Genomic DNA, 27,529 nt, shown 5'->3' with positions numbered 1-27,529 from the left:
GTTCATAGTATCCTCTTATGATCTCTCTTTTTTCTGCAATGTCAGAGGTAATGCCCCATTCTCCTTTCTGATTTTCTTCATTTGCATCTTCTTTCTTTTTTTCTTTGTCAGTCTAAGGGTTTGTCAATTGTGTTGATCTTCTCAAAGGACCAAATTTTGGTTTTGTTGGTTCTCTCTACTGTTTATTTTGTTCTCAATTTCCTTTATTTCTGTTCTGATCTTCATTATTTCTTACCTTCTTCAACTTGGTTTAGGATTTGTTTGCTATTCATTTTCTAATTCCTCCAGGTGTGCAGTTAGATCTTCAATTTTAGCTCTTTCTTCTTTTTTAATGTAAGCAATGATGGCTATAAATTTCCCTCTCAGCACTGCCTTTACAGTGTCCCATAGGTTTTGATAGTTTGTATTCTCATTATCATTCATCTCAAAATATTTGTTGAACCCCTTTGTAATTTCTTCTTTGGCCAAAACATTATTTAGAATGTGTTGTTTAATATCCATATATTTATGAACTCCCCTTTTTCAGTCCATTATTGATTTCCAATTCATTCTATTATGATCTTTAAAAGTGTTTTGTATCATTTCAATCTCATACTTGTCTTATGATCCACATATGGTTTATCTTCGAGAAGGATCTATGAGCACTTGCAAAGTATGTATTGCTTGCTGCTTTTGGGTGTAACACTCTATAGATATCTGTTAGGGCTAGTTCATTTATCAAATTATTCAAGTTCTCTCTTTATTTATCCTCTGTCCAGATGTTCTATCCAATACTGAGGGTGATGTATGGATGTCTCCAACTATTACTGTAGAGAAATCTATTTCCCCCTTCAGCTTTTCCAGTTTGTACATCACATATCTTGGGGCACTTAGGTTAGGCACATAAATATTTAGGATACTTATTTCTTTTTTGGTGAATTTCCCTCTTTTAAATATGTAATGACTTTCTTTGTCCCTTATAATGATTTTGCATTTGAAATCTATTTTGTCTAATATAGTTATTCCAGATATTTTTTGCTTACTATTTGCATGCAATATCTTTTTCCAACTTTTACTTTTAACCTGGTTGTGTCCTTAGTCTGAGGTGGGTCTTTTTTAGACAACTTACAGATAGCTCATTGTTTTTTCATCCATTCTATCAGTTTATGTCTTTTGACTGGGTAGTTCAAGCCATTAACATTCAATGTTATTACCATAAAGCATTACTTCATCCATTTTGACCTTCAGCTTTCTTGTCAATTGTTCTATTCTCTGTCTTCTTACACTTTAGTTTATCCATCTTAATAATCATTTCTATACTTTTCTCCAATTCTCTCACCCTACTTTTTTTCCTTTCAGGCTGTGCACTCCCTTCAGTATCTCTTGTAATTCTGGTCTTCTGGTAACATTTTCTATCAGTTTTTGTTTGTCTGTGAAAACTTTTAACTCACCCTCATTTATGAAGGACAGTTTTATGGGATACAGAATTCTTGGCTTACATTTTTTCTCTGTCAGTGCCTTAAATCCATCATACCACTCTCTTCTCTCCATGGTTTCTAATGAGAGATCAGCACTTAATCTTATCAAGTTTCCCTTTTATATGATGTTTTGCCTTTCTCTAGATCCTCTCAGAATTCTCTATCTCTGATATTTGACATTCTGAATAGTAAGTGTCTTGAGGTAGTTCTATTCAGATTTATTCTGTTTGGGGTATGTTGTCTTTCTTGTATAATGAAATTTATGTCCTTCATAAGGGTTGGGAAGTTTTTGGTCATTATTTGTTCAAATATTCTTTCTGGCTCTTTTCCCTTCTCTTCTTCTGAGATACCAACAATGGAAATGTTTGTGCATTTTGTATGGTCATTCAATTTCCTGAGACTCTGTTCCATTTTTTCCATTCTCTTTCTGTTCTCCTGTCTTTTCCAATTCAGTTGTTCTATATTTGAAATCACTAATTCTGTCTTTGAGCAATTCAAATCTGCTTTTATGTGCCTCTAATGTATTTTAATCTTTTCCATCATGTCTTTGATTCCCATTAGGTCTGTCACTTTTCTTTGCAGACTTTCAAAAAATTGTTCTTTATGCTGTCTCAGTGTATTCTCAATATCATTTCTTTAGTCATTTTTCTTTATATTCTTTGAATTGATTTAGGAGAGTTGTGTGATTATCACTGATTGTTTAAATCCTGTATCTCTTCTGGATACTTGGTTTGTCCCTTTGACTGAGCCATCTCTTCCTGTTTCTTAGTATGATTCCTAATTTTTTGCTGATGTCTAGGCATCTGAATATGTTGGTGAATTTACTCTGATGGTCAATTTTTCTCTCTTGCCCATTGTTTCCCTACACACTGCTCTTCTTTGATATTTGGTTGAACTTATTCTAAGTCTTTAAAATTGCTCATCTTAATTATCAAAATCAGACCAGGTACTTACTAATGGAGTGCAGATTTTCTCTCAGGGGTTAGGATACAGAGAGAACTGAAAATAGTTTTTGTCCATGCAATTTCCAGACCAGCCAGCAGATGACACTCATAAGTGCCCCTTTCCACAGAGGTGTTTCAATCTCAGTTTTCCTCTGTTCCTCTGTTTAATCACCAGAGTAGAGATTCAAAGCAGGCTCTTCTGGCCAAATTCACTGAAGAAAAGCTCCCCCATCCCCTTCCCTTTACCCTTGAAACAGCTCTTAGGAGGAAGCTGCAATGAGCCAGGGGTTTTACCCCAGCTTAATATTTTGGTGGGGGAGGGGAGCCCTTCCTGGCCACCACAGGGTTAGGTAACTCACGTTTGTTGTTTCAGGTTTTTTATCTCCCTGTCTCTTTCCTTCCTGGGAGTTGTATAGTACTGTACTGGACTGCTAACCCCTAAAGCAGACCACTTGGACACTTCTTGGTCTTTTCTCTGTTGTTTCTGTGAGAGCATTAAGCCCTGCCTGTTAATCTGATGCAACCTTCCCACAATCCTCAACAACTTTTATACTTTTCATTGATTGGTTCGAGGTCTTCTATTGCTTCTATGGTCAGTGTGGTTTTTTCATGTGTTTCTAAAAATGTATCTATTTCATCAATGTATTCTAGTTTGTTGACCTACAGCTGTCTGTAGTATTATCTTATTTTGTTTTTATTTTTATTTCTCCTGGGTCAGTGATAATGTCCCCACTCTCAATTCTGATTTTATTTGCATCTTCTTTCCTTTTTTGTTTGTTAATCTAGCTAAGGGCTTATTGATATTTTGAGCTTCTCAAAGAACCAACTTTTAGTTCTCTTGATTTTCTCCATTGCTTTTTTTTCCCCTCCATTTATTTTATTTCTGTTCTAATCGTTATTATTTCTATCTTTCTGCTTGCTTTGGGATTGGATTGCTGTTCTTTTTCTAATTCTTTTATGTGTGCAGTTAAGTCTTTGATTTTAGCCCTTTCTTCTTTTTTTTAATATAAGCATTGAGGCCTCTAAATTTCCTTCTCAGCACTGCCTTTGCTATATTCCATAGTATATCAAGTTCTCTTTTTCATTTATCTTGAGTTATTGACTGATTTCTCTTGCAAGTTCTTCTTTAACCCACTGATTATTTAAGGTTTTTTTTTAATATCCTTATATTTATGGATTTTTCTTTTCTCCACCTGTTACTAATTTCCATCTTAATTCCATTATGCTCAGATAAAGTGTTTTGTATAATTTTAATGTTTTTAAATTTATTGAGGTATGATTTATGTCCCAAAATATAGTCTATCCTATGGAAAGATACATGAGAAGAATATATATCCTGCTGTTTGGGGGTGTAATCCTCTATAAATGTCTATTGGATCCAGTTCATTTATCATATTATTCAAGCACTCAGTTACCTTATTTATTCTCTGTCCATATGTTCTATGTAATGCTGAGAGTGGAGTGTTAGAAGTCTCCAACTCTTATTGTAGAGACATTTATTTCTCCCTTCAATTTTGCCAGTGTGTGCCTCATGTATTTTAGGTGGAGAAATATTTATTACTGTTATTTCTTCTTGGTGAATTGCCCCTTTTATTTATATATAGTAGCCTACTTAATTACTTATAACAGTTTTTTCATTTAAAATCTGTTTTATCTGATATTAATATCACTACCTCTGCTATTTTTTAAATTGCTATTAGCCTGGAATATCTTCCATTTTCAGCCAGATTATGTCCTTGAATCTAAGGTAAGTGTCTTGTAAATAACAAATAGATGGTTCATTTTTTTATCCATTCTATCAGTTTATGCTTTTTAACTGGGTAGTCCAATCCATTAATCTGTAGCATTACTACTATAACGTCATTATTTACTTCATCCATTTTATTCCTTGACTTTCTATTGTCGTATCTTACTGCTGTCTGTCTTTTAACCCTTTACAAATTCTGTTACTTATGTTCTTTATTTCTCCACTCTTCTCCAAGGCTTACTCTCTTATCTTTCCTATAAGGCTGTACAATACCTTTTAATATCACTTGGAGATTCAGTCTCTTGGTAGCATACTCTTTCAGATTTTGTTTGTGTGGAAAGACTTTAAACTCACCTTCATTTTTGAAGGATAGTTTTTCAGGATAAAGAATTATCAGTTGGCAGTTTTTCTCTTTCAGTCCCTTAAATATTTTGTGCCACTGCCTTCTCACCTCTATGGTTTCTGAAAAGAGATCAGCACTAGAGATATTAAACCTGTCTTGTAAATAATTTTCTCTTATTGCTCTCAAAATCCTCTCTTTATCTTTGGTAATTAACAATCTGTATAGTAGATGGTTCAGATTAGGTCTATTAGGACATTCTGTTTGGGGTACATTGTCATCCTTGAATATTGGTATTCATAGCTTTCATAGGGGTTGGGAATTTTTCAGTCTTTATTCTCTCAAATAGTCTTTCAACACTTTTTCCATTCTTTTCTGCTTGTGGGGCATCTATATATATTTGTGTTTTTCATGTTGTCATTCAATTCCCTGAGACTGTTCAATTTTTTGCCTTCTTTTCTCTGTTTCTTATCCCATCTTTTCAATTTCAAATGTCCTATCTTTGAATTTACTTATCCATTCTTCTAACATTTCAAATCTGCTGTTATATGCCTCTAATGTAATTTTAATCTCATCTACTGTGACTTTCATTCCCCTAAGCTCTGTTATTATTTTTTGGTAGGCTCTCAAATTGTTCTTCATGTTCACACAGTGTCACTTTAATATTCTCTATCTTTTTAGTCATATTTTCCTTCATCTCCTTAATTTGAACAACAAAATTAAGTAGCATTGTATTATAACCCAGAGTTCAAAATAAATACTTGCAGATCCATACAGATATAAATGATTGGATAAATACATGAATTAGAAGAGATAAATCTCCTGTGCAGAAAATAACAAAACGAAGAATTTCATTTACTAGTTGTCTTTAATCCCGAGTTTCATCTAGAGTCTTGACTTGTTCCTTTGAATGTGCCATATTTTACTGCTTCTTAGTGTGGGTTGTATCTTCTCTTGGTACCTAGCTATCTGTTTATGTTGATAAATTTGCTCTACTTGTCAATTGCTCTCTTGCTTAGTGGTTTTACTTCACAGCTCTTCCCTGATTTTTAGTTTATTTTTTCTAAAACTTTAATTTTTCCAATTAAGTAATCAAAATGGTAGCAGAGATCCACTAACGGGGTCTGACAAGGTCTGCCACTGTTGGGAAAGACTCAGGAGGGACCAGTCTGTAGTTCATCACTTTCCCAGATGGCCAGCAAATTGTATTTCTCAGCAAACCCTTCCACAGAGATGAATCCTTCAATTTTCACTACCTCTTTGGAACTAGCAAATTATGGTAGTTAAATTCACTGAAAAGAAGCCACAGGCAGCCCACCTCTGAAATCCTCTCATCACTGGTAGGAATCTGTCCTTTCTCCTCTCTAGTAGCTACTCAGTCACAGGTTTTTCCAAGGCTGTTTATCTCTTAGGCAGGGGATGGGCAGTGCTCCCAGCTTCAGGGATATCAATTCACAGTTTTTCAATTGGATTCTCCATCTCTGTGTCAGCAGTTCCTCCTGAACAATGCACGTAGCACTTTCCTGGCCTGCAAGGTTCTCCAAAGAAGCTCTCTCAGACTAGCTGCATGCCTTCTCCCCTATTTTGCAATAGAGCTCCTCCCTACATGAGCTATTCAGATGCCCCCTTGGATAATCTCCCTTAGTTTTCTCACTGTTGAAGTAACAGTATATAGTAAAGCAAGTGAAGGGAGTTAGGATAATCCATGTTGTAATGGATTATATTTGCAGACATCAGTATGAACTCATTTTCAGCTTAAAATAGATGCATGTGTTTATGCTTAGAATTTTTTGTAGATATCTGCATATGTACAGGTTAGCATACACACATGCATTTCCTCACTCTGTCAACTGAGATGATATAAGAGCAATGATATTCCAGTAGCAATGAGCATACATTAGACCTTGGATGTTAATACCATTCTTTAATAAAAGAAAATCTTTGAGAAATGGCTGGTCCTAGGACTGGAGCAGGAAATATTCATGATGATCCTACAGAATCATTTAGTGTCAGAAAATAAGAAAGTGAAAAAAGTAAATAAATATAACCCATATTCATAGGGTATGTCAAAAAGACACAGGAGGGGAAGTGGCTGTGACTCAAACAGTTGGGCTCCCGTCTACCATATAGGAGGCCCGGGGTTCACATCCCGGGGCCTCCTTGTAAATGCAGGCTCACCTGCAGACTGTGGAGAGCCGCCAGTCCACAAGCGCTGTGGAGAGCCAACTCAGCAAAGGTGATGCAACAAAAAAAAAGGGGCACAAGTAAAAACACAGACGAGCACACAGCGAATGGACAAAGAGAGCAAAAACAACAAGCAAGCTGCAAGAGGGGGGAATAAATAAAAAACAGAATAAAATACAGACACACAGAAGAACACACAGCAATGAACACGGGGAGCGTAAAGCAAGCAAAAAGCTGGCGGGGGCGGGGAGGAAGGGCAGGGAGGAATAAAAAAAAAAAGACACAAGAGCCAATTGAAAAAGCTCCCAATGGCCAAAGCTGCAGCAATTTGAACAACAAATTAAGTAGCATTGTGTTCTAACCCAAAGTAGAAAGTAAATATACATGGGTCCACACAGATATAAATAATTGAGTAAATAAATGAGTTAGAAGGGATAAATCTCCTATGCAGAAGCATTCCTAGTAATTTATATAGATACTCTGTCCTCAAAACTCCTTAAGTATGGTCTAAGCATAATGACTTCCTCCCAAAAAGTAAAGGGAGGAAAGAGGATAAAAAATAACCTTACAGTGGAGAAACCTGATAAATACTATCTTAACGAGGTAATCAAGATCAACATGAACAATGATAAATCATGTGGATAACATATACCTTCAACATGATGTGATGAAAATGATGTATGTTCTTATTCCAAAATACTAAAAACTCAATCTAACCATGAGAAAAACATGAGACAAATTACAATAGAGGTGAATTGTGCCAAATCAGTATTCTGCAAAACTGTTAAGGTAGTCAAAAAACAAAGTATCCCTGAGAAACTGTCAATGCCAAAAGAAGCCTAAGGAAACATGACAATTAAATCTAATTTGGTATCTTGGATGGACTCCTAGAACAGAAAAAAAGAGACATTAGGTGGAAAACTAAGAGAATCTGAAAAAAAGTATTGATTTTAATTACAGATGATGTATCAATATTGGTTCCCTACTGCAACATATAAACCATTCTATGGTAAAATATTAATGATAGAGAAATGGTGTGAGCTACATGGAAACTCTCCGGAACTATCTTCTCTCAATTTTTCTGTAAATCTAAAAGTGTTTTAAAAATTAAAGTCTGTTAAAAAGCTTAAAGTATGAAAAATATACCCTTCAAGCATTAAAATAGTCAGGAGTGGCTATATTAGTATCTCATATAATAAATTCTACTTTTTGGTCAGTGTCTTAGTTTGCAAAGGGCTACCAATGCAAAAAAACAGAAATGGGTTGGCTTATAGAAAGGGGACTTATTTGGGGTAAAAGCTTACATTTCCAAAGCTGTAAAAAGTCCAAACTGAGGCCAAAAGAGGTGCTTTCTCACCGAAGTCATCTACTGTTGATTCTGTTCTCCTTGCATGTGGCAAAGCAAGATGGCTGATGATCTCTGTCAAGGTCTTAGTCTTCCCCTCCTGTCTCACCATCTATTCTTGAGCTGCCCTGTGGGTCAAATTCTTGGGGCTTTTGTGCTCAAGCAATCCTCTAATCCTCTCTCACATATCAGGATCAACTATGGTAGCTTAATTTTCATATCTGTTTGTTTCTCTGTGTCTCCATTTTTATCAGACCCAGCAGGAGGGTGAAGATTCAAGCTGGCTCATGCCTCACTGACATAGTCCAATCAAAAGCACTAAATTGATCTTATCAAGTAATCTAATCAAAAGACTCAACTAAATTTAATGCAACCAAAGGGTATCACACCCATAGGAATAGATTAGTTTACAAACATAATCTTTCACTTTTAGGGATTTAAAATAATCTCAAACTGCTATACTCTACCATCTGAATCTCAGAAAGACATGTATTTTCATATGCAAAATACATTCATTGCATCACAATATTCCAAAAAACTTAAATCATTTCAGTAGCAATGCTAAGTAGAAAATAACATAAAAATCAGTCACAGGCATGCAGTTTGTCTTGGGGCAGATATTGTCCTCTGGTTGTAGAACTGTGAAACCAAAGTTCCAAAAACATGCAGGGTTTCATTAGTTATCAACGTATGAGAATTATCTTTAAAACAATGCCTTTTTATCCTTGGGGTCTCATGGGGGCCCCCTCATTCCATGGGTTTGCCCAATGGCCATACTTTCAGTTCCACCCTCTTCAAGCATCTGACTGGCAAGTGAGTTCCAGACCTAACCTTTCAAGAACATTGGGGTGATGCCCATACTTTATCCCATCCCTGGGGGAGAGTCTCGACCTGTTTATTATAGTGAAGTATTGGCAATTTTCTCTCTAATCTGGCATAAGATGTCCAAACCCTGAGAACAGTGGAGTTGTGATCTGACTTTCCTTAATCTACTGGACTAGTCCGAACCCTCAGAACAGTGAAGTGACAACCCAATTCTCCCCAATCACTGGAGAATGTCTCCTCCTTCTCCATAGGCTGGGGTGCCAAACTCTACCTGAACAATAGCCTGGATGATCCACCCTCTTCAAATGCCAGGGTAAACTCACCCTTTCTACACACATGTGTGGGGTCCCTCTCTTGTCCTAAGGAGATGTCTTAATTCCAGACCTCGGCATCCACGGTTTTTCTCTTGAAGCCATTTTCCCTTTAATCTCTCCTCTCCCTGTCCCTTTTAGTCAAGGCTGACAGTGGTTTTATTTAACACAGATCTTGCAAAAACCTTGTTCTTTTAGCATCCAAGAAACAGGCCCAAGTCATTAAACATTAAGACTTTCCACAAGCCCTTCCTGGATAAGTGCATTTCTGATACTGACTTGTAAGTTCCAAGTTTAGTTAAGTCCTCACATGGGACTCTATCTTCCAGGGGATTGTTTTCCAGAACGTTAGAATTTCCCAAATCATTAGCCTCTGGTTTCTTTGTGCCCAGCAGTTTAGTCCTCATTTTATCTCTTTCATTTTGTATTTTACTATAAGGAGAAACCAGGCCACATTTCCCACATTTATTTTGGAAATCTCCTCTGCTAAATGTCCAAGTTAATCATTTTCAAATTCTACCTTCCATCTTACATCAGCAGTCAATTTTGTCAAGTTCTCTGCAATTTTTTTTTTAGATTTTTAAATTTTATTTATTTCTCTCCCCTCCCCCACCCCACCCCGGTTGTCTGTTCTCTGTGTCTATTTGCTGCATCTTCTTTGTCCACTTCTGCTGTTGTCAGCAGCACGGGAATCTGTGTCTCTTTCTGTTGCATCATCTTGTGTCAACTCTCCGTGTGGGTGGCGCCATTCTTAGGCAGGCTGCACTTTCTTTCACACTGGGCGGCTCTCCTTAAAGGGTGCACTCCTTGAGCATGGGGCTCCCCTACGCAGGGGGACACCCCTGTGTGGCAGGGCACTCCTTGTGCGCATCAGCACTGTGCATGGGCCAGCTCCACAAGGGGCAAGGAGGCCTGGGGTTTGAACCACGGACCTCCCATGTGGTAGATGGATGCCCTAACCACTGAGCCAAGTCCGTTTCCCTCTGCAATTTTAAAACAAGGATTGCCTTTCCTCCAGTTTCCAATAATAGTTTCATCATTTCCTTCTAAGGCCTTATCAGAAATAACTTTAGGGTCCATATTCCTACCAACAGTCTCATCAAAGCAATCCAGGTTTTTACTATCAAGCATCTCACAATTTCTCAAAAAAAATACCCCTTAGCTATTTATAAAACTCTTTCAGCATTTTTGATAATTACAAGCAGCATGGCCCCCACTCTCCTGGTACCAATTTCTTTTTTCAGTTTGACAAAGGGCTACTGATACAAAGTACCAGGAAAAGGTTGACTTTTATAAAGGGGATTTATTTGGGATATAATTTTAAAGTTCCAAGGCTGTGAAAAGTCCACATTGAGGCAACATCAGAGTTGCTTTCTCACCAAAGCCAGTTGCCATCTGTTGAAGCAAGACCTCTGCCAAGTCTTGAGCTCAGCTGAGTGCATCCAGGCATAAGGCTAGTCTCTTTCCAGGCATCCTATTTAAGTCTTGACTACTCCAATTTCTTCCCGACGTTTAAGCTCAGCTGAGGGCAACCAGGCATATAGCAGGGCTCATCTCCTCTTGAACTTCTCTGTGACTGAGTGAGGCTTTCAGTGGCTTCTGTTTTCCTACAGTTCTCTTTCACACATTGCAGAATTAAATATGCCAGCTCTCTTTTTCTCTGTCTCCGTGTCTCTCTCTCACATTGCAGGATCAAACATGGCGACTTCCTTTCCTGTGTTTCTCTGTGTCTCTCTGTGTCTCTGGGTTTATATCAGACCCAGCAAGAGGGCAGAGACTCAATCTGAGTCATGCCTCACTGATGCAGTCCAATCAAAAACCCTAAAGCCATCTTATCAGGTAATCTCCTAATTAAACGCTCCTCAGCTGAATTAATGCAATCAAAGTGTACCACACCCACTGGAATAGATTAGTTTACAAACATAATCTTTCTTTTTGGGATTCAGAAAATAATCTCAAACTACCACAGTCACAATTATGAGTAAAGCTCAAGAAAAGGAAAACATTAGGCATTAAACTTTTAGTTAAATGCTTTCTATATACATGAGGATTCCTTTTTTATAAACCACTTGGAAATAAAGTTTCCTCTACAACATGTTCTTAAAGTATATTGAATTTCAAAAGACTAGATTTCATGTTTAAATGTTTGTTTAATCCATGTAGCTTTCCTTTTTATTTCTTTGCAAATTCACCAAAAAAATGCCTGATGCTAACTCCATTCGGAGAAAAATTAAAGGTGAAATATTGTTAATTTGAAGAAAATTGGGTAGTACATGTAAAAAAGTAAAAAATAAGTTTTAAACTTGCATCAATACATTTCAGGAATGATCTGAATGTAGAAGCCATAGAAAATGTTAATGTCAAAATTTAAAAAAAATTTTTAACCTATTCACATATAACATTATCATATCATATTACAATAGTCCTCACATTTAAATACCACTGTGCTAAAGGTTATTTCCGCTGTAAACCAAGAGATAATTCAAATCAGCAGATTATGTTCTGTGTCTCCTCAAGATATTGCATCATTACCATATATTTCCTTATACAAATTACCAGACAATATGCAACCATTATTTTATTTAATGATTAGGGGTAGTTTTTCAAAAGTCTTTAGTGAAAAAAATAAACATAAAAATAAAATAATGAGGCTAAAATCTAGATTTAATATTTTCATTAATAAGATAAATATGTTTTAAATATCAGTATGATATTTTCGTTTATTTCAATATTAATTGATTTCATTTAGAATATCATTGTTTCACAAATTATTGCTATATAATCAATGTACATTTATTTCCTTAAAGAATGAAGATTATTTTTATATTAACTTTTAGTTTACTTAATCTCCTTTAATATTTAGGTAATTAGGGTAATTTTGCCAAGAGAGAATAAAGGCAGTCAAAATATACAGAGATGAAAACTAGGCTGATGTGTAAGGTTAATGTGATCATATTCTTCAGAAGCATATCATATTTCACATTTATGTTTCCAGGGAATTTTTGAGCATTTCTAGGTGTCAATACATCTGTGAAAATACTGATTTCTTAAAAACAAAATATTAGATAAATACCTTAAAATTAAATGAAATTTTATGGACAGTCTTGATTCCTCAGCCCTATGCCTAAACATTTAAGATTTCCTTCCTTTCATATGATGATGGCAATGGAAAGAAGAAAAAGAGATGTGAAATTATGAAAGTCAAATTTATTTTACAGAAATCAAAAACACATCAACAAGAGGAACAAGAATTCTGCTGTAAACCTAATCTTCAAGCTCATAAATGTAACATAATCCTAATCATCTACGGTTACATCCATTCACATTTAATATCTTTTTTCAAGTTTAAAAGCAATAAACACTCCTCAACCATCCCAACCTTCCCCACAGATGTTTTTTTAATTTCTTTGACTAATGAGCACCTTTGCTCATTATAAGATCATTAATATGAACAGACTCAAGAAAATCTGTTTTAGTTGAACTTTTCGTTCTACTTTGCAAACTACTAACATATTCTTAACTAGTCCCACCTATGAGCGCTCAATTTGGTATTTTTATATATCTTACAACCAATCCCAGTTTCCCTAAATTTGGCGATCAATTAATACAGTTGCTTTCTGATTATTACCATACATTAGGATCATAGAAAGTTGAGTGAAACGACCAATTACAATATGAATATATAAAAATAATTTCTTTTTAGATAAAAACTAATACCTTAGTTAGCAATATGATTAAAAAGGACCAAGTTTTTAAAACCACCATATGAAAAAGTGAAGAACAAATAAACTAGGAATGTGATGATTATATTAAGAGATATAATAAAAATGTACTGACACATAAAAGACACTGAAACAAGTGTAGAAAAATGCTGGGGTTTTCTGTAAATTACCTCCAAAATGGAAATATATAAATCCCTAAGAAATTTATGTGAAAATTAATTATGATCTTGATCCAAATACAATTTGTTTATTTTCTTGTTTTAATTTATTCTTACTATTGTTGTTGTCAGTTCTTTTTGGAAGTTTCATAAATGAATATACATTTTATCCAGTAAAAGAAATATTTGTGGGTGGCCAGGAAATTGATTTTTAAAATACTGTAAAGGTGTTGTACAGTTATTTAAGTTTTATAAAATTAAAATAATTAAAATTGAATGGTAAAGTTTATGATTAGACTTATTCAACTGAAATAATAATCAGTAATTATTCTCAAGTATATATAAGCATTAGGTACTACTAACTAAATGAATTCTGCTGCAGTTCCAAGTGCAGAAAACTTATACAAAATTAACTTAAGCAAACAATTAAGGGTGACTTAAAGCAGGGTTTAAAAGGTGCTCAAAAAATATTTTGTCACCAGGAATAAATTTGCTTTCTCTCTTTCTCACATCCTTTCTTTTCCTAAAAGCCTCCAATTTAAGCCAGGTTTCCCCTCAAGCTTTCTAGATAGTTGCTACGTTATTAGATCTGATTCTCTCTCATTTAAGTTTAGTTATAAATGTACAAGTTTACTTCCCAGATTTAGCAAAATTATCAGTATGTCTTTTTAAATAAATGGCCATACTGAAACTAATCAATCTGCTTTTTGTCTTAAACCTGGAGTATTTGTTATGTAGATACAGATTGGAGGTGTTACATATATTGTGTAAGTATTCCCTAAGTGGCTATTGAACACCAGAATTTACACCTTAGACATTATAGCATTCTGGACTTCAAATTCATGTATTCTAAAATTCAAATTTAGTTGCACTAGTTCATTGTCCAATAATAAAGAGAATTTATTTCAAAAATAAAATACAGAACCATATGATGTAATGCAAGAAAAAAATCCAAAACAAAGATTGGTATATATATGTGTTGACCAGAGAGAAGGGATATTTCTTCTACTGATAATGAGCAATGAGTTAAAACTTAGAAAAGCTGATGGTTTGTAGCAGAAAAAAATATTTGCATAGTGATCTAAAACCTTCTCAGTGAAATTAGGATGAAATGTTACATAATGGAGGAAGTGATGAGGTAAAATCCTTGAAGAAAGAGTGAAAGGTTTTCAGAAATTAGGGCAATAGAAGAAGTTGATAGTCCCCTTGAAATTGAAGAACAAAAATTTTACTCGTATCTAGGTGCACAGTTGTATTATTTATCCAAAAAAAAAAATTTAATTACTACCTTGGAGTGGATTTGCAGTATGTGTGTCTGAACGGGGTCTGAAGAACAGTTGCAACACAAGAATAGAAAGGACAATAAAATTGTGTATTATGGTAAGACATCTACTGAAATCATAGATGATGGGGTCAGGGCTGGATAGAAAAAAAAAGCTTGAAGTGAAATAACACAAAGAGAAGGAATTGGAGAGCTTGATGAAATTGAAAAGATAGCTATTGATATTGAGAAAGTGATAGAACAGCAAAAATAAGAGACTATGTTCAAAGAGTACAATATTTCAGAGCCGAAGAGGTTTCCAGACAATCCTGTCTGGATTGTGACCCTAAGAATGAGGTTGTTATAGTGGCATGTGATTAAAGGTCATTTGAATTTAACTGGAATTCATACAAGTTTTAATATGCCTTCTATATGTTAGTATAAGTTTAATCCAAAATTGTAATAGAATGGTGTTTGTCAGAAGAACTTATTCTAACACTAGATTCCCTATGCTGTTTTCTAGTAATAGATTTAGGAATGTGGAAGTAATGATTGATGACACATATATCACTAACCAGTGATTATAGTTTTGTTCATTCATGCAATAGCTCACCCACTCATTCTTTTTAAAAAAAAAATGTGTCAGTGCTTCTATTTGTCAGGCTCCATGATATATATGAGGTATAGAAAGAATAGCATGACACAACTTCTATCTCAATGACCAAAATCTAAAGCATGGGCATTTTTATGAAAAAAGACAAAGGATACAGTGGAGAAAAATGGAAGAGTGGAGCTAAGAAAGGGATAATAGAGGAGGGATATATCTTGTAACATAACTGGGGAAAAGGAACAAAAGAAAAACTGATATTTTACTCCAAACAAATCTGGATGGGTTTTAATACTATCAATTAAGATTTAACCCACAATCTTAATCAAAGAGAAAAGAAAATGCTTTGACTACCTAAAACATATCCTAATCAGGGAAATTACTGGAAATGCTCTAATATCATATTCCTAGGATTATTAACAAAGGTGATGTGGTGCATTAACATGTGAATTAAAAACATGAAATTCAATGCATTCTCAGAGATTGTTACCACTGAGTAGAAAAAAGTAAAAGATTTAAAACTGAGATCATAAAACTTACTCAATATTAAGGGCTAAAATATACAATAAACATTACTAGTAAAAATAATCAATATAATTCAAGGACATTTATGTCACTATTAATTTCTAGTATTTTCCTATTAGCTTATTCACAGAAAGAATGCAAAAATATTTCAAGTTATACCAGCTAAGACATCATTGATACTTTAACAATTTCTAATTTCATCTATACTAAGATAACCTTCAGAATCTATTATACAATTTATTCAAACATTTCATTTACCAATGTTTATGACCATAAGTTTCTTTTTGTGAAACTAGGATGGTAATTTACACCTATGCTCTGTTTGTTGCTAAACTACAGGCATTTACCTGTCTGATGAACTTTCAGTAGAGTTCTATACAGAGAGGAGACAGGCAGGGAAAATATGCATACACTATGACATCTACCAGCAGGTTAACTCTTGGTTTAGGCTTCCATGGATGTAACTCTTAGTCCTACTGGTGGCAGGAAGGGCCTAAGAATTAAAAACTGAAAAAAATAATTCATTAAACCCTTTAAAGCCTTTGGGTACCACAGAAATCTTTTGAGATCTTTTAAATGGTATAATTTTAAAAGGACAAAAATGCTTACCTATATATTTTGTCAAGATAATTTAGGCTATGTTAATGCTATATAAGAGATAAACATATAAATCAGGTAAAAATCTTTCTCCATTTTATATCTAGACTATTTGGATCACAAGACCTTCAAGGACACAATATTAGGGGAAGAAAAGGAGCCCGATAAGGGCACATCAACTCTTACTGCCTTGACCAAGAAGGGTCTCATGTCACTTTCACTCATCATTCGTTCCCATAATTAAATCACAATGCCTCACTAAACTGCAGTGGAACCAAGGAAATCAAGTGTTTGCTTGAATCCAGAAGAAAAGAATATAAAACAAGATTTGGTGAAATCCACCACTGCGTTTGTCTTAAACCTACCAGCCACTTGAAAGATGTCGTTAATCACCTGATACAGATTAATGCTTGCTTTCTTAGGTGTGAGCAGTGTTTCCCAGAGGTTAGTACTATTAGGTTAGTAGGTGATTCTGGAAGGTAATGGGAGAAATTAAAAGAAAGAACTGAGCACCACTGGAGTAATGGTTAAGCTCAACATGAGCACCTGTACCTAGAGGAGGAAAGGAAATGCCCATGTCCAACAGAAGCACAGTATCCCACAGAAGATAAACTCCGATGCCTGAATTATGATCCCTCATAACTAGTACAATTGAACTAGATGGTGAAAAGGTGCTGGTGGGAAATGGAGAAACTAAGGTTACATCTATTTTTATTTCATGCTTTTTCTTATTTCTTTATCAGTTGTTTCTGTTCACGTTTCTAAGTGGTCTTACATTTTTGTTGTTGTGTGGCTTATATATTTTTGCAAATCTTTAGGATCCCCTTTCCTTCTGGCAGCTCAGAGTTAAACATACATTTCGTTTCACCTTCTAAGAATACTTGAGGTGGTCATTACTGTGGACTTCTGCTAGGCCTTCTTCAGCCTGGCTTTGAAGTGCATGGTCTAGTTCACCGTAGACAGTACCTCACACAGTCTTACCTACAGGTTCCGTTTCCCTAGCCTGCTGAGCTCAGGTGAGGTCAGCATACAGGGTGGCTGGCTCAGTATTTTGATTAGAATACAGAAGTAGATTGGTTTATGAGTCAAACAAATAAGAATATGGGATGGTTGGATTGTACCTTATATTTGGACAGTTGAGAAGAAAGGGTTGAAAATAGGGTAACCAGCTGTCCTGGTTTGCCCAGGACTCAGGAAGTTTACCAGGATGCTAAAACTAGGAGAGTCCTGGGCAAACCGGAATAGCTGAGCACTCTAGTAAAAGGCACTACCAGTATGTACTATGTGCCAGGCACTAGTCTGGGCACTTTGCACAGAGTACTTAATCCTGGCAACAAGTGTGTGACAAAAATCCTATCCAAGTTTCTTTGGAGAAGCAATCAAGTCTCCATGCCTAGCCACAAGCATTGGGACAAATGAACTCAAAAGAGGTGGGATGGTTTTAGGCCTTCCAGAAAGCCAGTGAGATGGCCTGAACTCCCTTCCACCCCACACCAAGGCCTTCCTGCCTTTCTATTCTTGGCCCAGGACGCGAGAAGGTCTACCAGAATGCAGCCAGTAAGTGGTCTTGCTTTTAATACAAATAAGAGTATTTTCACCCTGAAGTTTTAATTGGTGAGCTTAAAGAGATTTGGATTTAAATAGTTTATATCTGAATTTCCAGGTTTGAATGTTCTATTTATTTTCAAAGTTCTGTAATGTTTGTGTGCTTCTTTTTATGTGTAAAACATTACTAAAGGAACTGAAGGAAAAAAGAAAATTGAGTATATGTTCTTCTCCTAAGGAACATCCAGACAAGCTCAATGGTGAGTTAAATTTACAAGTAACTGTGGGACAAAACAAACAATGAAAGTGCAGTAAATGTGGTACAAAGTGATATAGGAAATCAACAAAAGATAACGCACCTAACATGGGAAAAAAAGAACACCTGAAAAGCAATCTTCTAAAATAATTATCTTTTCTTCAACTTTAAATTTCCTTGTCAACCATTCTCAGGATTTTATATATAAGCTTTGTAGGAATTGACAAATCAATTCCTGATCTCTCCCAAACCCCAGATTATCATTTCCAAATTCCTTTTGAACACATCTAAAACATCTTTGCCCATCCTCCTGACTGCTATTAGCACTACTTTTTTTCCAGTTCAATTAGTTTGAAATCAATGTGTTATTGACTTTCCTTTCTGCATAATTTCCTATATCAATCACTTGACACTCACTTTTACCCTGTTCACACTCTCATAGTTGAAAGTTCTCTCTCTCTCCTTTATCTTAATTGTAGTATTGCTCCACCCAATGTTTTCTAACATCCTCTTTTAATGTCCTACTTTTGATTCATTCTACTTCACTATCCACAAATTCTGCCTTTCCAAAACCTACTTTCATTTAAAGACCAATCTGGGAACCATCCTCCATCTTCAACCAAATGGAACATTAAATGATTCTAAATGCATTTGGTTTATAACTCCTTATTCTACCCAATAGTACACTATTTTCCTTGTTTGTTTTATTATTAGCCACAACAAATATTTATCTGCTCAAAGGCAGGAAATGTGAAAGACTATGCCTTGAACTTATTAGGTACTTATTACTCACTTTCAAATGAAATGAATTTTCTAATTTATATCACTTGAAATAGACGAAGAAGGTGTGAAGCAATCAACAAGAAGTACAAAATACTTCTAAAATTATCTTTTAAATATTATGTAGTGTAAAAGTTACACAATGATAATTACAGACTTGATTGTTTGAGTGGTGTATTTTGCATTTATATTATTTCAGACTGATAATCCTTTGTAATACTGCAGTGTATTAAAATAATGATAGTACTGGTTTCTTGTAAAAATGAATTTTTCTACTTTAGATCCATTATTTTCTTCTAGTCCCAGCAAATAGAGAAGATTTAGAAGCAGAAAAAAATTCTCACTTATAATATCTCAAAAAATAAGTGCAGCATTAATAACTCTAGCACAGCTTACCAAGTACTACACAGAATTTGCAGGAAAAGGTAAAAAATAATTATGTATTATTTTATATTCCAATATTAGTAATATGTTAAGGGGGAGCAACTATTTAAGAAAAAATAGTCTTTTTTAAGATTTCAAGTGGAAAAACTGCTAAGGAGTAAAGAACATGAGATTAGAGAACTCTAGTAAAAATGTCAGCCAGTCTGTTTCAGTGTTTTATACATTGGTTTATAATATTGTCAGAATATCATCTCACAATGGAAAAGAAAAAATTATGCCTCCATTATCTGAAATATATGGGTTCCCATAGAGAATTCTTTCCTACATAGATCCTGGTACAATGTGACCTCAGTTCAACTCATAAAGCATGAGCCTGTAAAAACATCTTATGATTAGTGAAGAAGTATATTTTGAATACCTTGAGGAGAGAAGTTGGTTTGTTACTCAGAGTAAAGATTATATTTGAAGGAAAATGTCTAATACTAGAAACAATGAGATTATGATTAGATGATGTTACAGACTGTGGGTTTTTCTGGCAGAATGTAGTTTCATTCATTAAAGTAAGAAATTTCATTCTCTTTCAACATATTTAAAATTTCATGAGATTATTATTGCAATATAAAATTAAAAAAACTTAAATTGTCAAAGTTTTTAGTTTATAAAAAAATAAATAAATTCAGGACAAATTCCATTTGTCTGGGTCCATGCCCAACCAATTTAAGGCATTATAATTTTAAAATGTCATAATTTTATAACTCATATCCCCATAAAATTCAATATTCAGTCATTCTTATATATCCATTCTAAGTAAAATGGTGAGATAAATCTAGCAGGAAATAACTGGTGCCTGCAAGTAAGATCAGATCAGGGAAAGTATCTTTTCTTATGAAAATGATGGTAAATGAAACAGGGAGATGTTAGAAGTCAGGGACTCTGTAATATGAAATAAATGGGATTCCAGAATGAAGAATTGGCATCAAAGAGAGCCTTCTAGGACCCAATCATTCTTTCATTTACAAATATTTAGTGACTTCCTACCAGGTGCAATTCACTTTTCAAGGAAATAGGGAAAGAGTAGTGGATAAAACAAAGAAAAAAATGTTATAAAGAAATAACTAGAGTTGATTAAGGGGTTATTTGGCCTTCTAGTATGCTCTATAAATTTGGAATGGTAGAAAAGGACTGGAAGTGACATGCTGTTCTTATATAGTACATGAAGAGAAAGGTATATCAAAAATAAATAGAAGGAAGAAAATAATAAAGACAGAAGTAGAAATGATTGAACTAGAAAACAGAAAAATTATATAGAGTGCTAAAGTCAAATTTTGTTTTGTTTTGTTTTTAGAAATGCAACAGATCAATTACCACCTCACTAAATGATCAAGATGAAGAAAAAGGAACACAAATTAACAAATCCTAGAATGAAATAGGGACATCACTACCATTCCTTTACATATTAAACAGACAATCAGTGAATATCATGAAAGACTTTATTGCAAAAAGCATAATGACAACTTAAAGGATACAGAAAACATTTTTCCAAACATAACTTACCCAAACTGACATGTGATGAGATAGAAATCTGAATGAGCCTGTGTATTAGTCAAGATTTCCCAGGGAAACAGAACTGACAGGAGAAATCTGTAAATATTATGAGATCTTTATAAAAACTGTCTCATATGACTGAGGGGATGCACAAGGCCAAATTCTGTAGGGCAGGCTGCAAGCTGAGAACTCCAATTAAAGTTTTTGGTGAATTTTGCAGGAGAAGCTGGCTGGCTGAAGAGATCAAAATTCTCCCTTCTGACTGCAAAAATCATCACTTCTCCTTTTAAAGTCTCCAACTGAATGGAAAAGATATCTCTCATTGTTGAAGGCAATCTCCTCAGCCAATTGTGGATGTAATCAGTCATTGATTCAATCAACTTATTAATGATTTAAGTCCACGAAATGTCCTCACAGTAACAATCAGGCCAGTGCTTGCTTAACCAAACAACTGGACACCATTACCTGGTCAATTTGATACATGAACCTAACCATCACAGACTGTTTCTATTTTTAAAAGATTGAATTTGTTATCAAAACCATCACATAAAGAAACTTCCAGACCTCTCTGATTTCAGTGGTTGATTCTAACACACATTTTGAATATATGTCACTAATATTACAGAGAATCTTCAGAAAATATAGGATGAGGAAACACTCCCAAATTCATTATCTATGAGGCCAGTATAACTTGTTATCAAAATCTAACAGGGAAGCGGACTTGGCCCAGTGGTTAGGGCATCCGTCTACCACATGGGAAGTCCGTGGTTCAAACCCCGGGCCTCCTTGACCCATGTGGAGCTGGCCCATGCGCAGTGCTGATGCACGCAGGGAGTGCCCTGCCATGCAGGGTTGTCCCCCGCGTAGAGGAGCCCCATGCCCAAGGAGTGCGCCCCTTAAGGAGAGCTGCCCAGTATGAAAGAAAGTGCAGCCTGCCCAGGAATGGTGCTGCCCACACGGAGAGCTGACACAACAAGATGGCTCAACAAAAAAGAAACACAGATTCCCGTGCAGCTGATAACAACAGAAGCGGACAAAGAAGAAGACACAGCAAATAGACACAGAACAGACAACCAGGGTGGGGGTGAAGGGGAGAGAAATAAACAAATAAATAAATCTTTGAAAAAAAAGAAACTATTTTTAAAAAAATCAACAGACATTAAAATGAAATTGCAATTAATATCCCTCAAGAATATAAACATAAAAACTTAATAAAATGTTAGCAAAGAAGTCAGTAAAAATAATGAGTATAATAAACCATGAAGCAAGTTTGGTTTAACATTTGAAACCTATGCTCTTATTTGTGTTCATGGGCAAACACAAGATAAAGGGAAAAATCATATGGCTATTGCGATAAATCTAGAAAAAGAATTTATCAAAATGCAATATTTATCTTGATTATTAACTCAGCCTATTTGGAAAAGATAAAAACATCCATCAATTGGTAAAGGACATGCATGAAAAACTTACAATCAACATCATAGTGAAACATTAATATTGAACTATTCCCTCCCACTATCATTAGGAACTGAACAAATACATCTACTCTCCCCACATTTATTCAGTATTGTTCCTAGGCATCACAATTAAACAATAAAAAGAAGAAAAATGATAAAAAGAAGAGAAAAACATAAGTATAAAAAAGGAGAGGGAACCCAAAATCTGTTTTGTGAAGACAGTAGAATTGTTCATTTATGAGGAAAATCCTGATATTAACAATACCATTATAATTATGTGAATTTACTTTGGTCAATATAGTCAATAAAAATAATAATTGTATACTTACTTTTCGTTCCCAATAATTGGAAAAAAATATTTAATTCCAAATGCAACAGTGACCAAAGATGTAAAATATTTAGGAATAAATTTAACCAAAAATGTTCAAGAACTCTAAACTGAAAAGGACAAAACATACCTAAGAAAAATGAATGAAGACAGAGAGAGATATACTAGGTTCAGAGTACTAACCTCAATATAGATAAAATATGAATTTCAAATGTACTTGTAAATTCAAAACAATCTCATTCATAAATCCCAACAGGATAGTTTCCTTGAGAATTTGATATGCTGATCTTAAAATTTACATGGATAAAAATAAAAATAAATCATTAAAGCAATCCTGTAGAGGAAGGACTAAATTGGAGGAAGTTATACTACATGGCTTCAAGATTTATTGTAAAATTTACAGTAGTCAAGATAGTGTGACATGAAGACTGAAATAGATCAATAGAACAGAATAGAGTCCAGAAACAGATCCCCATTTTTCTTCTAATTTGTTTTTTGACAAAAATAACCAAGCAATCCAATGGGTAAAAGAAAGACTTTAAAATAAACGATATGCAACCTTTGAATATCTGTAGGAATGAAAGTGAATCTTGGCCTAATATATAACTAATATATAAGCTAACTAATATATAAGCAAAACTATATTTGAAGCAGATAATAGGTGTAAAAGTTAATTCTGTAAAGCTTTTAGAAAAAAGCATAGGAGAATATCTTAGTGATAGTCAAAGATTTCTGAAATATGACTCAAAATCTTTACATCAAAATATATCATTGAAATAAATGAAAAATAAGTCAAAGACTGGGGAAAATATTCACAGAAAATACAGCCAACAGAGTGTCAACATCCAGTATGTAAAGCATCCAAACACCTCAATATTAAAAGCCAAAGAACTTAAAAAAAACGAAAATATTTTAATAGACCCCTCACAAAGGTAGACATGGAAATTTGTCAATAACCATTTTTAAATGCTATCCATCATTTATAATCAGGGTTATGAAAAATAAATCCACAATGGGATCCCATTACATATCTATCAAGAAGGCTAAAAATAAAAACAAACATTCCTAAATATATGTAAAAATGTGGAACTGTAACTCTTATATTTCATTGATGGGACTGAAAAAATGGTAAACTATGTTGGGAAAGAGTATAGCAGTTTCTTATAAAAGTTTTCATAAAAACTGAAACAAATTATCTTCTAGCATAACAATTCCACTTCTGGGTATTTACCCAAGAGAAGTAATTTTTTTATTTTTTATTTTATTATTTTTTATTTTTTTTAAAGAAGTGCCGGGGATTGAACCCGGGACCTTCTATACACGAAGCAGGCATTTTACCACTGAGCTACACCCACTCCCTATGCAATGAAATTTGAAATCTATATCTGCACAAATATTGTTATAAGAATGTTCGTAACAGCTTGGTACAAAATAGTCAAAACTGAAAACAGAGCAGTTATCAATCAACAGGAAAATGCCTAAAAAAATGTGACATATTCATTCAATAGAATACTATTCGGAATGAAAAGAACAAACTATTGATACCTGCAACAAACTGGATCAATATCACAGTATGCTGAAGCAAATGTGGCTCAAGTGATAGGGCCTCCTCCTACCTTGATCCCAGGGGCCTCCTGGTGAAAAAGAAGAGAAAGTGTGCCTGCATGGCAAGCCAGTGCCCATGTGGCAAGCCGAATACCTGTGCAGTGAGCAGAGTGCCCATGCAGTGAACAGAGTGCCTGCACAGCAAGCTGAGTGCCCATGTAGGTGCCCTGGTGGTGAGCCAAGTGCCCATGCAGTGAGCAGAGTGCCCACACAAGTGTTCACGTGGTGAGCCAAGTGCTCACATGAGTGCCCGCATGGCAAGCCAGCACCTGCGTGACGAGCTGAGTGCCCACGCCACAAGTTGTGTGCCCTCGTAGTGAACCAGTGGCTGCACAAGTGAGTCACACAGCAAGATGATGACACAACAAAAGAGAGACAAAGGGCAGAGTCAAGGTGAAGTGCAGCAGAGACCAGGAGCTGAAGTGGGGCAATTGACAGGGAACCTCTCTCCACATCAGAGGTCCCTAGGATCTAATCTGGTGAATTTTAGAGAAGAAAGATGAGAAGAGAAGACAAAAAGAGAAAAAGATACAGAAGATCACACAATGAATGGACATAGACAGCAAAAACAGCAGGGTGGGGAGGGGAAGAAAAAAATATGCTGAGTGCTCCATTAATTGAAACTATTTGGCACTGGTGCATGAATAAACAAGCAGATTGTTGGAATAGAACAAGGGTCCAGAAATACACCCAAGTACATATAGAAACTTATCACATAGTATGTGATAAAATTGGGATCTCAAATCACCAGAGCAATGAAGGAATTCTAATAAATGATGCAGGGACAATTTATTAGCCATTTAGGAAAAGATTAAATTAGATCCAACTTCACCAGTCATAACTCTCAAAACTTTTGGTTGTTCCCACAGCATCCATCTTGCTTTGCTTAAGCTACTTGCCTCAACACTGATCTTTGGCCTAGTTGGTAAGTAGCATAAACTCCCCAAGCCCACATCTGAGGTCCCCATCCACGCACTTCACCCAAAACCCATAGCTGGTCCCAAATGATGAGCTCACCATTCCCATTGCCACCAGTCTCCCAGTACGTTCACCTTTTAGCACATGGTTGTTTCAAACTAACCAATCCTTTACTTCCATGGTAAATCTTCTAGCCTTCTTCCTTAGACCACAATAAAAGCACAAGTCTATGGTTATATCTACTTCTCCCGCCTGCTGGCAGAGCTACCACAGCCCATCATACGTCCCTCGACCCTCATGGCATCCCTCTTCTGTGAGTAACAAACTACCTTTATTCATGCTATTTATTTAACCATTGTTTTCTGGATCCAAATTTAAAAATCAGCATCATTAATTTGAAACAACCACCAAACTCAAGAACTTAACTCCAAATGCATCAAAGATCTAATGTAAAATGAGAAACCATATGGATACTGGAAGTAAGTATGGATGTACTCCTCTTTACCTCAGGGTACAGGAAAGACCTTCTAACTAAAACCCAATAAATTATCAAAAACTGTACATAAAAACTTCAAGGCAAAAAAAGACCTTAGTTAAAAGACAACTGACAAACTTGAAAGGAATATATACTACAGATAAAGGGATATTGTTCCTAATAAATCTGTAAAATATTAGACACTGGACCAAAAATCCAATAGAAATTTAGGAAAAAGATACAAAAAAGAATTCACATAGAAGATATAAAAATAGCCCTTAAACATGTATATATGTTCATCTTCACTCATAATTAGAGAAAAGCAAATTAAAACCTCATTAAAATACCATGTCTTTTCTATCAGATTGTTGAAAATGAGAAAGAATGATATCACATTCTTTTGCAAGGCTGTGGGAAACTTTTCACTCACATCCATTGCTAATGGGAAGGCAAGTGTCAGAATCCTTCTGGAGTGGAGATTTTCCAATAAACGAACAAAACTATAACTACACTTAACTTCTGACCCAGCAATCCCTTTTCTAGGATTTTATCCTGAAGTTATACCTCCAAAAAGACAAATGTGCATATGCACATGGTTATTCATTACAACATTGTTTATAATTGCAAGATGTAACAAAGAAAGAAGAGGTAAGAAAATATAACCTATTTGCTCATGAATGCAAAAAGAACCACAAGAAATGTAACCCAGAAATAAATGAAATTAAGCTATACAAGATGAATTGGGTCGGAAAAAAGTAAAAAGGAAAGGGGATAGAGAATAGAATTAGGTTATCTTTTTCTTACTGAAGCTAAATAATTCTTAACATATTTTTTATATAAGTAAAAAAAGATAGGACCAGAATAATTATTACTATAGGTGCTTTCCTTTTTTTCCCTTCTAATCTAACACATATTCCAAGTAGTGCATAGAATTTGTCATCCTTATTTATCTCTTTTTGCCTAAAATAAATCCTTAAATGTTCTAATGTTCATTTAGTTTTACTGAGCCATTTTAGCCTTTTTTTTTTTCAAAAGCCTCAACTCATTCAGGGCTACAGCCTTTTTGACAAATATGCTTTCCTGGTCTTTCTAAAATGTGTATGGGGAAAAATCCGACTTTGACATCAGAGAGCCCTGTATCTGAATCCTGCTGTTACTTAGGACTTTTATTTTCCTCACTCAGTGTTTTAGAGATAAATATGATAATATGTAAATTGTCTAATTCTAAGGAAAGTTATTCAGTAAACGCTATCCCTGTCCTTCCCAATTCCTTGCATGTCTTAGAGTTTGGACCCTTTTCTGTTTAAGAAAATGTTTAACTCTAAGCAGAAGCGATGACCCAACAAAAATAATTTCATTAGCAAATGAGAGAATTCTTAGATATGAAAGCCAAAATAAATTGCTTTTAGTCAAGTTTTTTAAATGGTGTTGGACTAAATATTTAATAATGATTATTTTCAAAGACGTTTAAATGTTTGTCCTTTTTGGCAATAATAAAATATTTTATAGGGTTATAAGATTCAACTCTAAAAGATTCTAATTTTTCATACAAGTTTATTTTATAAATTCCTTCATTCACATGTCAGTTATGAAAGTAACTTGTGAAAGAATAGATCCTTTCTTAGTAAATCACTTGGATTTATATGCATGCTTTTAAAGAAATGTACTTCTTAAGTTGGTTTTAAATCTACTGCAGTGAGTAAAACCCTTTTAAGAAGTGAGCAATCATTTCACAATTGAGATTACTTATGGACATTTCATTTTCAACTAAGCCTTGCACATCTGTTCTACCCACACAAATTACAATTTCAAATGATCATAATTCAAATTTTGACCATAAGAAAGTAAGAATAAGTGATTTAAATGCATGAGTATGATCTTTGTTCAATGCAGCATATATTTATGTCTTTCTCATGTTTAAGACATAAATTATGAAATACATTCTCTTTATTTATAAATTAGATTCATCATAAGAGTTTCTAGATTATTACATATCTATGCCCAGATATTAATGAAAGGTTATATTTAAGATCAAATTTATTTAAAATGAATCACTCAAAAATGGAGGAAAATGAAGCATCCCATAATCTCTTTCTTATATCTGTAATTTGATAAGAAGTGGTTAATTCTCATCACCAAAGGAAAGAATAACTGATACGACAATGTTGTTTTAACCAGTAAAACCAGTCTTAAGTAGCATGTACACAAATTAA

Source organism: Dasypus novemcinctus, chromosome 4, assembly GCF_030445035.2.
Source record: "Dasypus novemcinctus isolate mDasNov1 chromosome 4, mDasNov1.1.hap2, whole genome shotgun sequence".
NCBI lineage: Eukaryota > Metazoa > Chordata > Mammalia > Cingulata > Dasypodidae > Dasypus > Dasypus novemcinctus.
Note: the sequence above shows the minus strand (reverse complement) of the source record.